General features: G+C 38.2%; 1 protein-coding gene across 2 annotated transcripts in view; it reads right to left on the bottom strand.

The window, feature by feature from the left end:
- Window positions 1-16,059, bottom strand: part of VGLL4 (vestigial like family member 4) — a 175,878-nt gene that overhangs the window by 72,730 nt on the left and 87,089 nt on the right. The gene's annotated exons all lie outside the window — the stretch shown is intronic.

A 16,059-nucleotide genomic window follows, 5' to 3' on the forward strand; every position in this document is an offset into this window, starting at 1 on the left:
TGTATTTAAATTCAAGTGAAGTCAAGTATATTTTTAAGCCATGGGTTTGTAGTCTTTTCTGTGTGACAGACCCCTTTGCCAGTCTAATGAATTTTATGAACTTTATGTATTGTTACAGACATCTATTACTGAAGGAAATGCTAAATACCCATTAAGAGCTGATGAAAATAATAATTTACATATATATATATATATATATATATATATATATATATATATATATATCCATGAGCTTGGAAGGATATATATATATGTTCATGGATTCCCAAAAATCTATACATGGATTCCATGGGCCCCAGGTTGGGAACCTCTCTAAGTAAAAAAGAGAAATAATTTAAAGAGTACAGGTGTCCATCCAGAGAATGAAAGACAGAAAAAGAGAATCTGCTGTGGAGAGACAAGACACATACAAAGTATGAATAAAAAGCAACAAAGAAAAACATGAGAATTTACACATGCAATTAAGTACTGTCCCCTGTGTATCCATTAATTTGAAAAACTAGACATTTATTCTAAATGGTTCTCCCATTGCTAAAAACGTTTTTCAGTTGCCTCTTTTGGAAATATCTTCAAGATCAGTTTAATGAAGCATCTCCCCCCCCCCAACCCAATTCTATTATTTTGTAATCACATTTATTTCATCTTCTTCCCTTTTCTATAACAAAAACAAGATTTGTACCTTGTTCACAAAACTTGTGTACTGATGATTTTTTTTTAGATTACAAAAATTAAATCTGTCCTCTAAGGGCAAACATTGAAGGCAATTCAAAAAGGAGGGCCCCAAATGCAATAGCAACAGTAGAGTACCAATGTATGCAATCTTCCAAGACAACTAAAAGGCATAATTCATATAAAGATACCCTTACCAACCAGTACTCAGAATAATATATTGGTTTATTATAACTCACTGTAAAGTTATAAAAAGCCAAACCCCACTGTAAAGTTATAAAATACTGCTATAGTGTCATTTGATATTCAAAACCAATATTCCTAAAATATAAGTAGGATCAGGTCCTCCAGACTTTATAAAGCCTCCTCTTTAACCCAGGTCACTTCTCTGCTCAAAAACTTTCAGTAGCTCACAGCTGCCTAGAATAAAATAGAATCTTCTCAGCCTGGCATTGAATGTTCTGCATAGGAGCTCCCACCTACCTTTTCCAGACATTCATATCACTCCCCTTCACATATTTAATGTGTCAGGCAGGCTTGTCTACTCACCATTCCCCCAACCTGATATACCTTAAACTGCCTTATCTGCATCTTTGCACATACATCTTTCTCACTATTGCCTCTCAGAACACCCTGCTTCCTTCACAACTCAGTTCAAGTGCCATTTCCTCATAAAGTTTTCCTGGACTCCCTTCCTTTCTTCAGTTGTTAATATTCTTTGTGGTCTTCAATAATCCATGCATGTGTGTGTGTGTGTGTGTCTGTGTGTGTGTGTGTATGTATGTTATTTAACTGATTAATCATGTCTGATCCCCATTTGGGTTTTCTTAGCAAAGATACTGGAACGGTTTGCCATTTTCTCCTCCAGCTCAGATGAGGAAACTGAGGGCAAAAAGGGTTAAGTGAATTGTCCAGGGTTGTCACACAGCTAATGTCTTTAGGCTAGATTTGAACTGAAGTTCTCCTAACTCTTAAACTGGTACTGTATTTATCTATCCATATATATATATATATATATATATATATATATATATACATATACACACACACACACACACAAACACATACATATACACACACAAACATGTGTATGTGTAGGTATATCTCTAGTTCTAGAATCTACCTGCACCCCCACAGCCTGTAAGATCCATGAAGGCAAGGAATGCCTTAATTTTTTTGGCTTTGTCTCACTAGTGCACAGCACAGTGGCCTGTTTATAACTAATATTTAAATATTTGTTTAATCTAATTTGATTTAGCTAATCACCCATTTATGATGTAGTTCATGTAGAACCGTTTTCTGATAATATTATTTCATCTAACTTCACATCATCCTGGAATTGTGGGATGAGGCTATTGCTTGTACTTTGAAAGGAATTAAGTGCTCTGAATGTATAAATTCTGCTACTTTTGTTTAAAATTTTAATCACCTTTCTATATAGACACAGTTTTACACATAGGAAAAGGACCTAATTGTAACAAATGGATGCTGGAAAAAAGGAAGCACTACAGGAATACAGAAAAACAAGAGAATGCTACTAATACAGCAGAAATTCTTAATTTTTAATCCAGTGTCCACGAAGTTGTCTTTTTATTTTAAAATATTTTGATAAATGCACCTCAATATAATTGGTTTTCTTTGTAATAACATGTATTTTATTTTATGCATTTAAAAAACATAACTATTCTGATGCATGTGCCTCTTTTCAACAGTGAGGTAATTCAGGCCAGTTCCAATGATCCTATAATGGAGAAAGCCATCTACACCCAGAGAAAGGACTGTGGGGACTGAGTGTGGACCAGAACATAGTATTATCACTTTTTTGTTGTTTGCATTTTGTTTTCTTTCTTATTTTTTCCTTTTTTATGTGACTTTTCTTATTCAGCGCGATAATTGTGGAAATATGTATAGAAGAATAGCACATGTTTAACATATACTAGATTACTTGCCGTCTAGGGGAAGGGGTGGGAAGAAGGGAGGGAGAAAAAAAATGGAACATGAGGTTTTGCAAGAGTGAATGTTGAAAACTATGCATATGTTTTGGAAATAAAAAGCTTTAGGAAAAAAAAAATGACCAAGGATGCCCACACAACACACAAAATGGTTAGAGTATAATAGCAAGATGAGAATGATTGGACCCCAGAATCTCAGTTCTAGTAGGCACCTTGGTATGCTTTCCTCAATATCAATCTCTTCCCATTCAGTACTAGTAGTCATGAAGATTCCACCTGACATCCTCCAATGATGGGGAACCATTTACGTCCTCCAAGAAGGCCATTCCATGTTAGAAAAGTTCTCTCAGTGTTGGAAAGTTTTTCTTTCCATAGAGTTTAAATTGGCCTCCCTGTACCCAACCCAAATTCTCCTGGTTCTACCCCTTCAGACCACTAAGATTGTTTAGTACAAGGACCAAATGGAAGAGTGACTTCCTCTAGATGGTAAAGTGTTCCAGATGTTCATGTTTGTAAACCATGTGTTGATTACATCAAGCCTTGGAACATCCCAGAGCCTTTTGAATGAGATCCCTAAGAACTCAAGAGTTCAGTCTACCTATACACACAGAAAAACATAAAAAATATTTAGATGGACAACCCATACAACTTGTTGGCCAGTATATTTCTCACTAACAGACACTACAGATCCAGAACTGAACAGGAGACAATGCTGAATTGCCTTTGATAAACTGTCTAGCATTTTTAATCACCCTAAGTTTCTTCTTGAAATAAAAGTCCATCTATTTTTTTTTAAGTAAGGTACTACATTAGGAGAGGGAGTTTTTTCACCCAGGAGCTCTCTATGCCAATGAAATCCCAGTTGTAGTCCCTATACTCATCCTACGTAATATGGTTCAAGGCATAGAATTCCATCATCTTCAAGAAATAAAGATAAAAGTTAACCAAAGAACACTGAAGGGGAACATGGAAGGCATGAGTAACCTGCATCACGTCAACAACAAAAGCTCTCAATAGAGAAACAGTTGAAGAATGTCCTCAGAGAGATGTATGCTGGAAAAAGATGATGGGCAGATGATGTAGCAAGAGTGAAGCACATTTAATGTGCATCCCACAAGTCTTCACTACAAGTTTTATGACCTCAATAGAAGGAGAGGAAGGTACCCAGAATCTGGAGTGGATGTCTTGTGGAAAATTCATGAAAGAACATAGACAATTTGGCAGATTAAGGAGGCATATGAGTGAAGTGAAATCTGAAACACTGGAAAATATTCCCTCTGGCAGCATTGTGGTACAGTAGAAAGAGCATTAGTTTTAGACTCTGCCAACCCCACATTTAATGTTTACTACCTGTATAACCTTGAACAAATCACTTAGACCTTCTCATTTTGTAATCTATAAAATGGGCAATTTGAGCTGAGATCACTTCCAGCTCTAGATCTATGGTCCTCCCAACATGGAGGGGTCGACTGAGGTACTGAAGGGATCTGCCAACTTTTCATTAGTCTCCATGCCTGGGAATTGATCTAATTAGAAAATCATGGCCGTTTAGTCAACAAGCATTTATTAAATGTAAGGCACTCAGGATACACACACAAACATGGGTGGGTGTGTCCACTTACACACATCCACACGTGCACAAAAGCATCCCAAGGAACATCAGGAATTCTGCTAGGGAAATACAACATGAACACAGATAAATAAAAAAAGAGAGAGATAACTTGAGAAGAGAGCATTAACAGTTTGAAAATAGGGGAGAAAAGTCAGGAAAAACTGAGGAAGAAATAGAAGATGGGATTCTTTGCAGACAGAGATGGAAAGAGGCCCTTTGAGATCTAACGGGGTAAGTAGTCTGGAGAAGGCACAGAGCCTAGTGATAGATATGGAGAAAGCAGCTAATCATCTGATTTTGTTGGGATATAACATATGTAAAGTGCATGTGTAATATAAATAGTATCTTACCAGGATAAAGAGTGTTATCCCTTTTTTAAAAAGATGATTTTGGCATATTGGTGAGGATAAATTGGAAAAAGGAGAGCTTATTCCTTATTTGTTTCATTTATATACATTAAGCCTTCCCAAGAGCCAAGACCATTGCTTTTTTTTTATACCTGCCAAGAACACAACCTAAGCTTGGGCACAAGACTTAATTTGATATAAAATTAAGATTGGGTTGATCTTTACATAGGAAGCAGCAGAGACTGAGTGAATGGAAAAGGGTTTTTGTCTACCACTGACCTTGTCTAAGTAGAGTTAAGACTGAATGTGATTCAAGGCACAACTCCCCCCTCCACCCCCCAATTCCTACCAAAGATCAGGGGATTTAGAGCTGGAAGAAACTAAATTAACTCAACAACAATGTGCCCAGGATTATACTAGGTACCCAAGAGGATAGAAAAGAGATATGGTATCTTTGCTACTGAGATCATCTGGCCCAGAGGTGTCAAACACAGCCAGCAGCACTCTTAGGTGTGAGCAAACCAGACAAAACTGCAATTGGGAAATATTTCACAAAATAAAAAATATGATAAAACAAAGACAATGTTAATATGTGGTTTTCTAAGCCAATATGAGACCTGCTGGGATGCTTACTATGATGCAGTATCCTTTGTTTCTATCTGAGTTTGACACTGAGTCTTAAGTTCAAGTCTCCCACTTTAGAAATGAAAAGTGAAGAGATATGTCCAAAGTCATACAATAGAGACAGAGTTTGAGCTTGGACCCTCCAACTAGAAATCCAGAGCTCTTTCCCTTTTACTAATTTTGAAAGCCCTGAGGGAGCCAGATAGGCCATCTGTACCTAGCAAATTATCCTAGTAATGACTCATTATTTCACTCATTTTCACCTGTTTGGAGCCTTATACTGATTAAATGTCTCCAGCATCATCTGAACAGTTCCTAATGAACCCAAGAGCTTTACTGGTATAATGGAAAGAGCCCTGCAAACACAGGCTAGGTACCCCAATTGGAGGGCCAGCTGTCTTTGAGTTCCAGGGTGACTCAGACACCAAGCCCAAATTCTTCTCAGGCCTCAGGTTCCTTACTGTAAAATGAGGGGGACTGGTCAAACTGATCTAAGGTGCCATTCAATTTTAAAATCTCTGATGCTATGACTTATTTTACCTTTCATTAATTCCATATTTACTGAACATCAACTATGTTCAAAGAACTGTGCTAAAATGCTTCTCCTAAAACTTTACTGCATATAAATGACTACCAAAAAATCTTGTAATAGTAATCTACTATTTGGGGGAAATTATACAAGGGGAGAGGGTAAGTGTCCATATATTGGTTTCACCCTTAAATTTCTAGAAATGTGTGTCTTCTACATTTTAGAAGGGAGTTGTATCTTTCCTACATTTCATAAATAAAACTAGTATCTAATGAATAAAAAGTTAAAAAAAAAAAAAAAAAAAAAAAAAAAAGGAAGATGCCCAAGCATTCTCTTAGCTATTTCCCCTGAAACCCAAGAATGAGGTGATAAACACTGGGCCTTTAGGCATAATATCATGCAGCCTTCAACAGATATAATATTTGGTTTTATTCTATGAACCACCAGCCAGGAAAGCATGGAACCCAGGAATGCTAAGGTAGAAAAGACTTCTGAGTTCATTTAGTTCAATATCCTAATTTTACAAAGGAAAAAAAAAATGGAATTCCACAAGGGCATAGTTATGTGTCCAAGATCAAACAGCTAATAATAATCAGAGTTAGGAAATGAACCTAAATTCTCTGAGTTGTAACCTCAATGTGCCTGAGCTAAGGATTACATGTCCTGGGCAGCTACCCATTGCTCAGATTATTCCTGAAGAACTCTTTCTGGTGTTCTTTGCTCACTAGTGCTATTCCTTTTCTTTACCTCTCTGTACCCAGGATAAGAGACTAGGAGGTGATCATGGAGTTGCAGATCTGTATTGGTGGAGGAAAATGGCATACAAGGAAACCTACACAGGTGAAATCACAAGTCCAGACCAAAACAACACAATCACATATTACACCGAATGGCATCAAGTAGTAGAGATTAAGCTGGAAGGGACGTCCCGCCCTTTACAGAGGAAGATGCCTACAGACCAAAAGAACTACCTATGATTTTTTTAAAAAGACTTAAAACAATGCAAGAGAAGGCTTATTCCCAATGAACTCTCAAATACTGTTTCAGAAATCTGGAAACGAAAAAGTAAGGCCTAAAGCTTTTTTTATATCAAAATACTAGCAAAATGACTGATCTCTCTAAGTTTCCAAGGAAATTTCTAAAAATTAACAAGTACTTTTTTTTACATATATGAGAAACCTTCATAAATCCATAAGATTTACTTTAAGAAAAAAAAATTAAAGCTTGAAAATGAAACCAGATCAGCTTAAACTTCCCCAGGGAACAAATTAGGCTTTCAGCAAGTAGTTGGGGATAATGCCTGACACCTTACTCTATTGCCCATGATTCAAAGGAATAGTGCCATACATAGCAGGACAAAATTAGTTTCCCACTAACACTGATCCTAGACTCTTACTTTCCCTTAATTCTCTGCCCCAGTTCTTCCTTTCTTTTCTCCTTGCTAGTGTCTTTCTTTTTCTCTTTTCCAAGGCTCTACTTTTCTCTTCCCTGCCGCCCCCAACCCACCTCTCTTTCTTTACTGGTCATAACAAAGGCAGAGAACTTTAGCCGGAGAGCTAGATTCTGGCCCTTGTTCTAGATCAAGATTGATTTTATATTATTTGTTTAATCTTACTCTCCACTAAGTTCTTCCCCAGAACCTGGGGTCTTTTAAAGCTATCTAGAACACTCCAAGGAAATGTTTTTATAGTGAGGGTTCTCCTGGACAGTTATTTCAAGCACTGCCAAACGGAGCAAAGATTTCCAGCAGAAAAAGCAAATAATAATTCTCTGTAGGATAAGCAATATTTTGTCAGTTGCCCATCTGAAAAACACATGTAAAGACAAGTATTTTCAATATAGAAGAGAGGAAGGGAAAAAAAGGTGCCAAATGTATGCCTCTTTAATGGTGTTACCTTATAATTAAAATTTTGCTAATTTAAAAGGGGAAAAAAACTCCTGAGATTTGCACTCATCACTACCTCTACTATTATCAGTCAGGAATTATAGGCTCTGTCCTGCTGGCTTATGGGTAGTGTAAACAACTTCGCTAAATTGCTTGGCAGAGTGCATATGCAACAAGCATATTAAAATTTGGAACTGACTCTGCCAGAATCAAATCATAGTGCTCCATCTGCATTAGTGTCTAGAAAGAACTAAGAGGCAACTATTTTCATGCAAAACAGATACAAAATAAAAATCAAAACCAATACATATGGATGATTCTTTTTCATTCATAATTTCAGAGTGTACACAATGCATTCTGTTGTTGGAGGTCTGGTCCTTTTGAACAGTCCTCTATACAATGTAGTGTATTGTTTAAACACTGGAGCAATTTAAGCTTTTTTCTATGTATCCAGAAAGTCCCTGGATTTAAATCCAAAGAAACCTGGCACTGCCACAAAGTTGACTTGTTAGTAACAGTTGCTGCCTTTAAGCAAATTGCTTATTAACGCAGAACTAAACTTGCAGCTTACAGACACTAATTAAGCCACGAATTTCCAAAATGATTCTCTACTTTGTCCTTTCCACTACGCTGCTATTTGTGCAATATATTTCTTCCCAGTAAACATGGACTAGGGGGAGAGAAGGGGAAAGAAAGGTAGACAGGCCCATTATAGCACCATTATTGGCCTCTATGGAGTAAACTGTGGAAATGGAGGTGAAGGAAGACAGAGAAGAAACTCCAAGATATGTATATGGTAGGATCCAAGTATCTTTTACTGATTTTGTGTTGAGCAAAGCCATTCTCTTGGTAGTCCCTGCCACTTTTTCTTCTTGAAAAGTCCTGGGAATTGAGTGTGGAAGGACATTATGGAGTTTCCTCTAATCATTTACTAAAACTATTTCAGTGAGTTATGTTTACTTAACTTCTTTGCAAACAACAGAGAGAAATGTAAGCCTACTGAAAGATCATATAAATAGCAGCAAACTAGAGAGGACCTTAAGAAGATAAGTTATATTTTATTTGAGTAAATAAACACCCTTTCAACTACCAGGAATTGGCTCATAGTTAGGGGTAAAATATAATGTAGACACAATACACTAAAATTAAAACAGCCTACTGAGTTGAGTAGAAACTGATGTTCTAATGCAGGATAGAAGAGGCAAACTGATGGAAATCATTCTTCAGAACTCAACCCAACACATGATTTTTAGGAGGGAAAGAAATGAGCAAATGGAGTTGGTAAATTACTTTCAGGCTCTGCCTTTAATATTAAGCTTCCCCTGAATTGTTTTGGAATGGATACATGATCTCTCTGAAAAAAAAAAAAAAAAAATTGGTCCTAAAGCCTCCAATGCCAGGCAAGGCTGATACTGTGGGCTAAATAATAAAGTCATGAAATACTAAATATGTAATACACAATTACAACTAAATCACATCAACAGTGCCCTGCTCTATTTCTGTGTGTCTATATCTATATATAATATTACACACTCTCCCTCAGAGGAACTGTTTATACACATAGACACAAGATAAATCTGTATCTAATTTTCATCATAACAAAACCCAGTTTTCTATGACATCCACATGATGAAGCTTTAAGGAGGTTGAGTCTCCTCACATGCTGGTGGAGATTTCTTTGTATCTTTCAACATTTTTTTTCTATCTCTCCCTGCAACAAATCCAAAGGTCCAGGAACACAGCAATAGCATACATCTAAACAATAGAGATTGGGGGGGGGGGGGGGGGGGGGGGAGGGAGTTAGGGAAGAAGGAAGACAAATCTGCCTTCCCAAATAGAGCCATCTGTACACTCCAAGAGATAAACAGCCAAGGAAAATTATCTGGGGACACAGGGTGGGGAGGAGTGGGTGTAAATTGGGAAGGGGTGGTGATGAAGGCCAGCATAAGGATAAACCAAATTTTAGTGTTCCCAAACTGTAATAAGGAGAAACTCCAACCAACTAGTCTGGCTGCTGGAGGTATCCATATTCCTGGCTCACCTGGTCATATTCTAGAAATCCAAACCCCTCCCAGTGACCTCATTCACATGGACTCACACTCCCAGGGAATAACTTATATGAAGTTAAAGTAAAATTAGTTTCCACAGTAAAATAGTTACAGATGTTCTACCCCAGAAGATTACCTCCCCACTCTCCCTGCCGGCTCCCCCCAAATCAAGCACTTGTCATTTGATCTGCCTCTGCCGCACTGGGGAGACCGGGGTCCAACTAGTTCTGCTCCATGGCCTTTTCACCTCATGAGGGCCCAAAGCTCCCCTCAGCTTCCTGATGGCTGAACTAATTAGAGAAAGAACAATGAAAATGAGACTCCATTACACTGGGAGCTCTTCAAAACTGCCCCCCCCCCCCATTCACTAAAACTCATGGAAATCCCAATATGGGAATCTCAAATCAGCAACTCCTAATCTAGATGGGGAGGAAACTCTTGATCGTTAATTCTCTTTTATTCTCGAACAATGAATAGTTCTAAATCTTAACATGCTTCTCAATGTTTAAGAATACTATAAAGTGTGACATATTTTGGTAGTATAAATCACATTATTAAAAGGCAGACAAATTTTCCACCAAGCAACACACAAATGCTTCAAAGCACACAATGAAGGCAACATTAAGAGCAGTTTAAAGCATAATCCAAATAGAAATGCATTGAAAAGGCTCTAGGATCAGTATTACAGTTGGGAGGGAAGCTTCCTTGGAGGCTTTTATTGACTCTGAACTATCCACAGCTGGAAGGGACCTCCAAGATGATCCAGTATCAGAGAGATACAGACAGACAGACAGACACACACACACACACACACACACACAAACACACAAGAAATGGGGAAAGGAGAAGACACACAGAGGGATAGAGACAGACAGACAAAGAGGGATAGAGAGAGAGAGAAAAGGAAACAAAGAAACACAGAGAGATAGAGTGCATCATGCCCCCTTCTCAGAATATTGCTTTTAAATGCATAAAATAAAACACAAAGGATTATCAGAATAACTAGTTATACTGAAATGCAGTTGGAAAAATTTTTGTAAAGACAAAGTTCATGAGCCCCGGTTAAGAACCCCTAATCTAGACTAACCCTCTTATTTTATAGATGAGGAAATTAAAATCTAGAGAAGTTTTATATGTAACTTACTCAAAGTCACCCAGCTAATGTCTGAGGTGAGATTTGAATACAGATTCCTTTGACTCCAGAGCTGATGTTCCTTCCACTATACAACTATTTCCTTAAGTCCCAACCTTTCAAATTTATAGAGAAGACTGTAGCCCAGTGAGAGTGACTAGTCCAGTCACACAGAGTGACAGAACAAACATTTGAGCCCAGGTCCTCTCTCCCCAGATCTCTCCTTTGTGTCATGTTGCCAATCTGTGAACACCAAGAAGTTAAGCAAACATAAGTGGTAGCCATCTTAGAGGAAATGGATAGATTAACCTTTACTGGGGGATGTTCACCCTCATTTGTGGCTATCCTACCTGGTATGGGAAATAACAGGGCTCCACTAGAATTAAGGATGCCTCCATTAATGATGGTGATAATGGCAAGGATGGTGAGGATGATGATAGCTTCATTTACAAAATACTTGAAGGTCTACAAAGTGTTTAACAAGTATTATTTGACATTACCTCATTAATTCTTTCACTGCACAATTATGGAAGCAGAAAGCAAACCCACTAGGTAAAACTGGTTGAAAAGCATACCCTGATGAGGACAACCTAAGGAATTAACCTAATATTGGTTTTACTTTATATCTGAGGCAAACCACCAACATCCAAGGTGCTTTGAGGAAGAGAAGATTCCTCTCCTTTGCAAATCAACAATTTTTTCAAAGAGCTTCTCATCTAAGAGGTAAGACCATATAAACACACATGAAATGTGAAAAACAAGAAACCAGAGCACATCCCTAAGTGACCAAGTGTGCCATGGCAAGATTACATGGGAATGTCAGGGTTTCCAGCTCAGTTCTTCCCCAGGCCTGAAATTCACTGCCTGCTAGTATCTTCATCCTCATTCAGTGCTGGATTAGGGGTTACCTCTCACATGAATTTTTCCCAAGCCAAGATAGTAGTGCTGCCTTCCTCAAACCAATCCTGCACTTATTTATCTATCTATGCATGGATATTCTCCTCCATGCACACACAAGTATGAGAAGAGGGGATATTGTTTTTGTCTTAGGATCCCCAGCTCCTAGCTATGTTCCTGGTCCATATGTGATAGATGCTTAACAAATGCTTATTAATTTGTTGTGAGCAAAGAGTGACATTATACATAAGGATTCCCAGAAGCAAGACTTGATTTTAGTTTTAAAAGACTAAGGGAGAAATAAAGATAAGGCCCTGGACTTCATAGGTAGAAGGAATTCCCAGGGAAGCAAACTCACTCTCCAAGGCATATCAGCACCTTTTCTGCTACTTCTAGATTCAGAGAGAAGTGGTCTAGGGCAGAGGTGTCAGACACTGGTAGCATGCACTCCAGAATACCAGAACATACTCAGAAAATATTTAACAAAATAAATAAAAATACAGTAAAACAGGTATTATTAACTTATGATTTTCTAAGTTAATTCCCAGCCAGGATCTTCATGGATGGCTGAGTAGCCTTCAGTTCAATTTGTGTCTGATACCCCTTCCTATACTGCTGAGAGGTTCAGAGACTTTCCCAGGATCATAAAAATGATCATAAAAGTAGCACTCAAACCCAGATCTTCCTCTCTAACCACTATACTATCCAGCCTCTATAGAATCTATCTCTCATTGTTGTTATGAGGATAAAATAAGATGTTTGTAAAGCATTTTGTAAACCTCAGATACTCTACAAATGCTAGTTATTGTTGTTGTTGTTGTTATTTAAGGAAAGATAATAATAATGAGAAGCAGTATGAGAGTGGATAGAGATATCCAAATCATGGAAGCTCTCATTGCTCTTAGGAAACTCTAGAGCCTAGAGTGCCATGGAGAGGGTGCCCAACTGCATCAGAAGTTACTCACTTGGAACAATCTCCTCAGATAAAATCACGAAGCCCATACAAAATTAAAAAGAAATATGTGGCTTTCATGTTTTAAAGTTATTTTCATAATGACCCTGTGCTTACTATAAGCACTGCTATTCCCATTTTATAGGTTTAGAAACTGAGGAAAGTACCCAATATCACATAGCAGGTGAGCAGGTCAAGACCAAAATTGAGTTCTTTTAAGACCACCTCTCTTTCTAATGCACAACACTGCTTTCCCAATGACCTCTATATGGAAAGACATAAATAGAAATGCTTCTATTTATCCTGTTGGTCTAGGGCTAACTCTGCTGGGTTTTGGGGGGCTTTTTTTTTTTTTGGTGAAAAACAGGTTTAATTATTCTGCTAATTTGTAATGAGAAATTCAGTTGCTAGACATTATCATGAACATCTTTCCCTCTCCTTTGAGCCCTTCTCCAACTGCCTCTCCTCTTCCACTTAACCCTCACCCCTCCAAAAACAACAATAACAACAACCCAAACACTATGGTTAGTTCTCTCATTTCTTTTCAATTTTTCAGACTTGGTCAGCCAGAATCAGACACTGAAGAAGTCAAGTTTCAGGCAACGTTTAGAGAGCAGTGCTATTCTCCATGCAAGTCAAGGAAAGCTTTCATCTGGACTACGTTTCAGAAAGGTCTTGAATGAGTAAAGAACAAAGAACTGGCTAAGTAGACTTAATAGTTCTAGAATTAATAAGAAGGAATGGAGAAAGCTTAAGGAATAATGAGAGTAGTCAGACACCCTCAATTCTCCTAAAGTTTGTAGTTTCTTTTTTTAATGCTTAGAACAAAAAATAAGTCAATGAGAATAACTTATCAAGAAAACTGAAACACTTTTTTTTAATCCTCTGATTTATAGTGCCAACATCTATTCCTATTTAAGAAGAGGCACGGAATAATAAGTGAAATCAAATAATACCCAGGGACTCCCATACATCTATTATAGGAAACAGTACAGCAGAGCCCAGACAGGGCCTTCCAGCTACAGATCACAGTGACAAAATGACTTCTCTGAGCTAGGTAGCTGAGCTCAAGTTTCCTCCTCAATGGAACCTCATCAGCAGAAGGCCCAAAGGATCTACTTAATAAGTACAACCTGGCAGTGACCTTGGGAGCTCTTAAAGGGACCTGGGGCTGACCCAGGGTTCTTAAAGGTGAAGCTCTGGCTGGGCAGGCCCTAACCTAGCAAGAAGGACTTCCCCGACAGGCCCAGATCAGCCTACCTAAGTTTGGGAAGGCTCATCATCAGAGGCTTGTCATCAGGTAATTAGGAATATTTTACAAAGACGATTTATTGAGACCTAGAGGAGTCTTGACCTGCTTCTGTGCAAGGAGTGTCTTCACTGATTAAGCCAGGTACCCTTGAAGAAATCATAAGGTCTGGCATGAAGGATCCGTGCTTGACTCCAAAAATTACCCTTTGGGGTTCAGCGCAGCTGTGAGCGGTGTTTATACGGAATAAACCACCAGGACATAAACAGCTCACTATAAACACCACTCACATTTTGCTTTGCTTTTCTTCATTTCCTGTGTGTTTATTTTGGTGTTAAATAATGTTAACGTTCATAATAAGGAAAATAGTAACAGATGCTTAAGCTAAACAGACTATATGGCCTATTATCTCCTGTTTCCCATACATCTATTTTACTTTCAAAATCAGAGTCTCTTATAAAGTAACAGAGGGACCAGCAGAAAACTAGAGCTGGGACTTCTCATTCCTACACAAATAGGAGTGAAACCACTCAGACAGGCCCTGCAGCAACTTAGCCTCACCACTGCCAGCTGGGGACATAAAATATTAATTTGATATCAGCTTTCCTAACAAGGTTTGGCCTTATCTAAAAAGATTGACAGCTATGTTGTGAGAGGACTTTTAAAGAAACTTTATTTACTCTTTATGGGAAGATAATCACCCAGTAAGGGCAGGAGAATGTGAAACAAAGGTTTGTGTTCACCAGCTATTGAAGGAAAAAAAAGTTTCAAAAACAAACTACAGTGTATTAAGATACCAAGGAAACAAGATGGATCACTTACTGCTTACACCATTCTTTAGGTCTGCCCTGTAATCTGAGCACTTAAAAGGCAAGTCAATACTTTGTGCAGCAGATTCAAAGAAAGCTTTTCACTGAAACACTCCAACCTACAGTAAGTAGGGAAGGAGGGGATTTCTAGCTCCAAAATACCAGATCCTTCCCCACAAGGACAAAGAAAAACAATCAACTTGAGCAAGCATTTTGTGTTTATGTTTTCAAGGGAGGGAGAACAGGTTTGTGATTGGTTTTAGGCAAAGAGCCTTTTCCTTAGGAATATTCCCAGCATGTGATTTGAATTCATAGAATCCTCCAGTGGATTATAGTCTCCTCCCCACCCCAACCCCCATATCGTTCTTGTCCAAGAGAAATGCTAACTTTAATTTCTAAAAGAACATGGAAAATGCTCTTCTTGAATCTGCACTATTTGTATGTGGTTACAACAAAAACACTCCTACTGCCAAGCCAAATCCCCTCACTGGTGCCTTCCTAGCCACTCCAAGGCAGGCCATTACCCCCTCTTCAAATTGCACGTAGATAATGCCAATTAAAGAAATAAGATTTTTTCCTTTTACTACAACCAGAGAGTTTAAAAGTGTTAAACATTGAAAAAATGACATTAAAATCTGGGGGTTTTTTTGTTTGTTTGTTTGTTTGTTTTTGTTAGCTCCCTCCTTCAAATCTCTTAAATTTGAAAACTTTTTTTTTTTTTTCTGGGGTGTTGTATGTAATTATTTCCACAAGAGCCCAGAATGTGGGGGAGTGGGGAAGGGAGGAGAAACATCCTTCAATGTCAGAATCCTCTCAGAGCTATACAGGAAATGAGAAATCAAACAAAGGGCCAGTCTGTACTATCTAACATGGGTGCAGTACCAGTCCTCCAAAATGAATGGCAAAATTCTTTATGGTTCTGTGCCATCACTCCATTAAAACAAAAAGCCACTGTAACTTTTTGTTCTCAGACACAGGCAGATTAAAAACAACAACAACAACAAACAATCCCCGAGTTCTGGAAGGCCTAAAAATAGCGTATGCTATCCAGAACAAATGCCAGACCCCTACCATACCAAGATATAGAACACACACTCTCGCAGTTGGAATTGTACTTGGATACTAAAAGGTCTCTTTGTTCACAGGAATAAGTGATAATGACGAGACCGATTTCCCTCCTCCTCCAACAAATCTCATATATGTATTGATACACGTATCACAATATCAGTTCATAAACCCACATGCACACAAATCAATCAGTATCCGGTGGTAGCAAGCACCCAGCAAACTCTTCCCTGGGAGTATTTCAACCAAGTTTCCCTCTTCAAAGCCACCGAACGCCAAAAGGCAACTT

The sequence above is a fragment of the Sarcophilus harrisii genome, chromosome 1 (genome assembly GCF_902635505.1).
Source record: "Sarcophilus harrisii chromosome 1, mSarHar1.11, whole genome shotgun sequence".
In the NCBI taxonomy this organism is placed as follows: domain Eukaryota; kingdom Metazoa; phylum Chordata; class Mammalia; order Dasyuromorphia; family Dasyuridae; genus Sarcophilus; species Sarcophilus harrisii.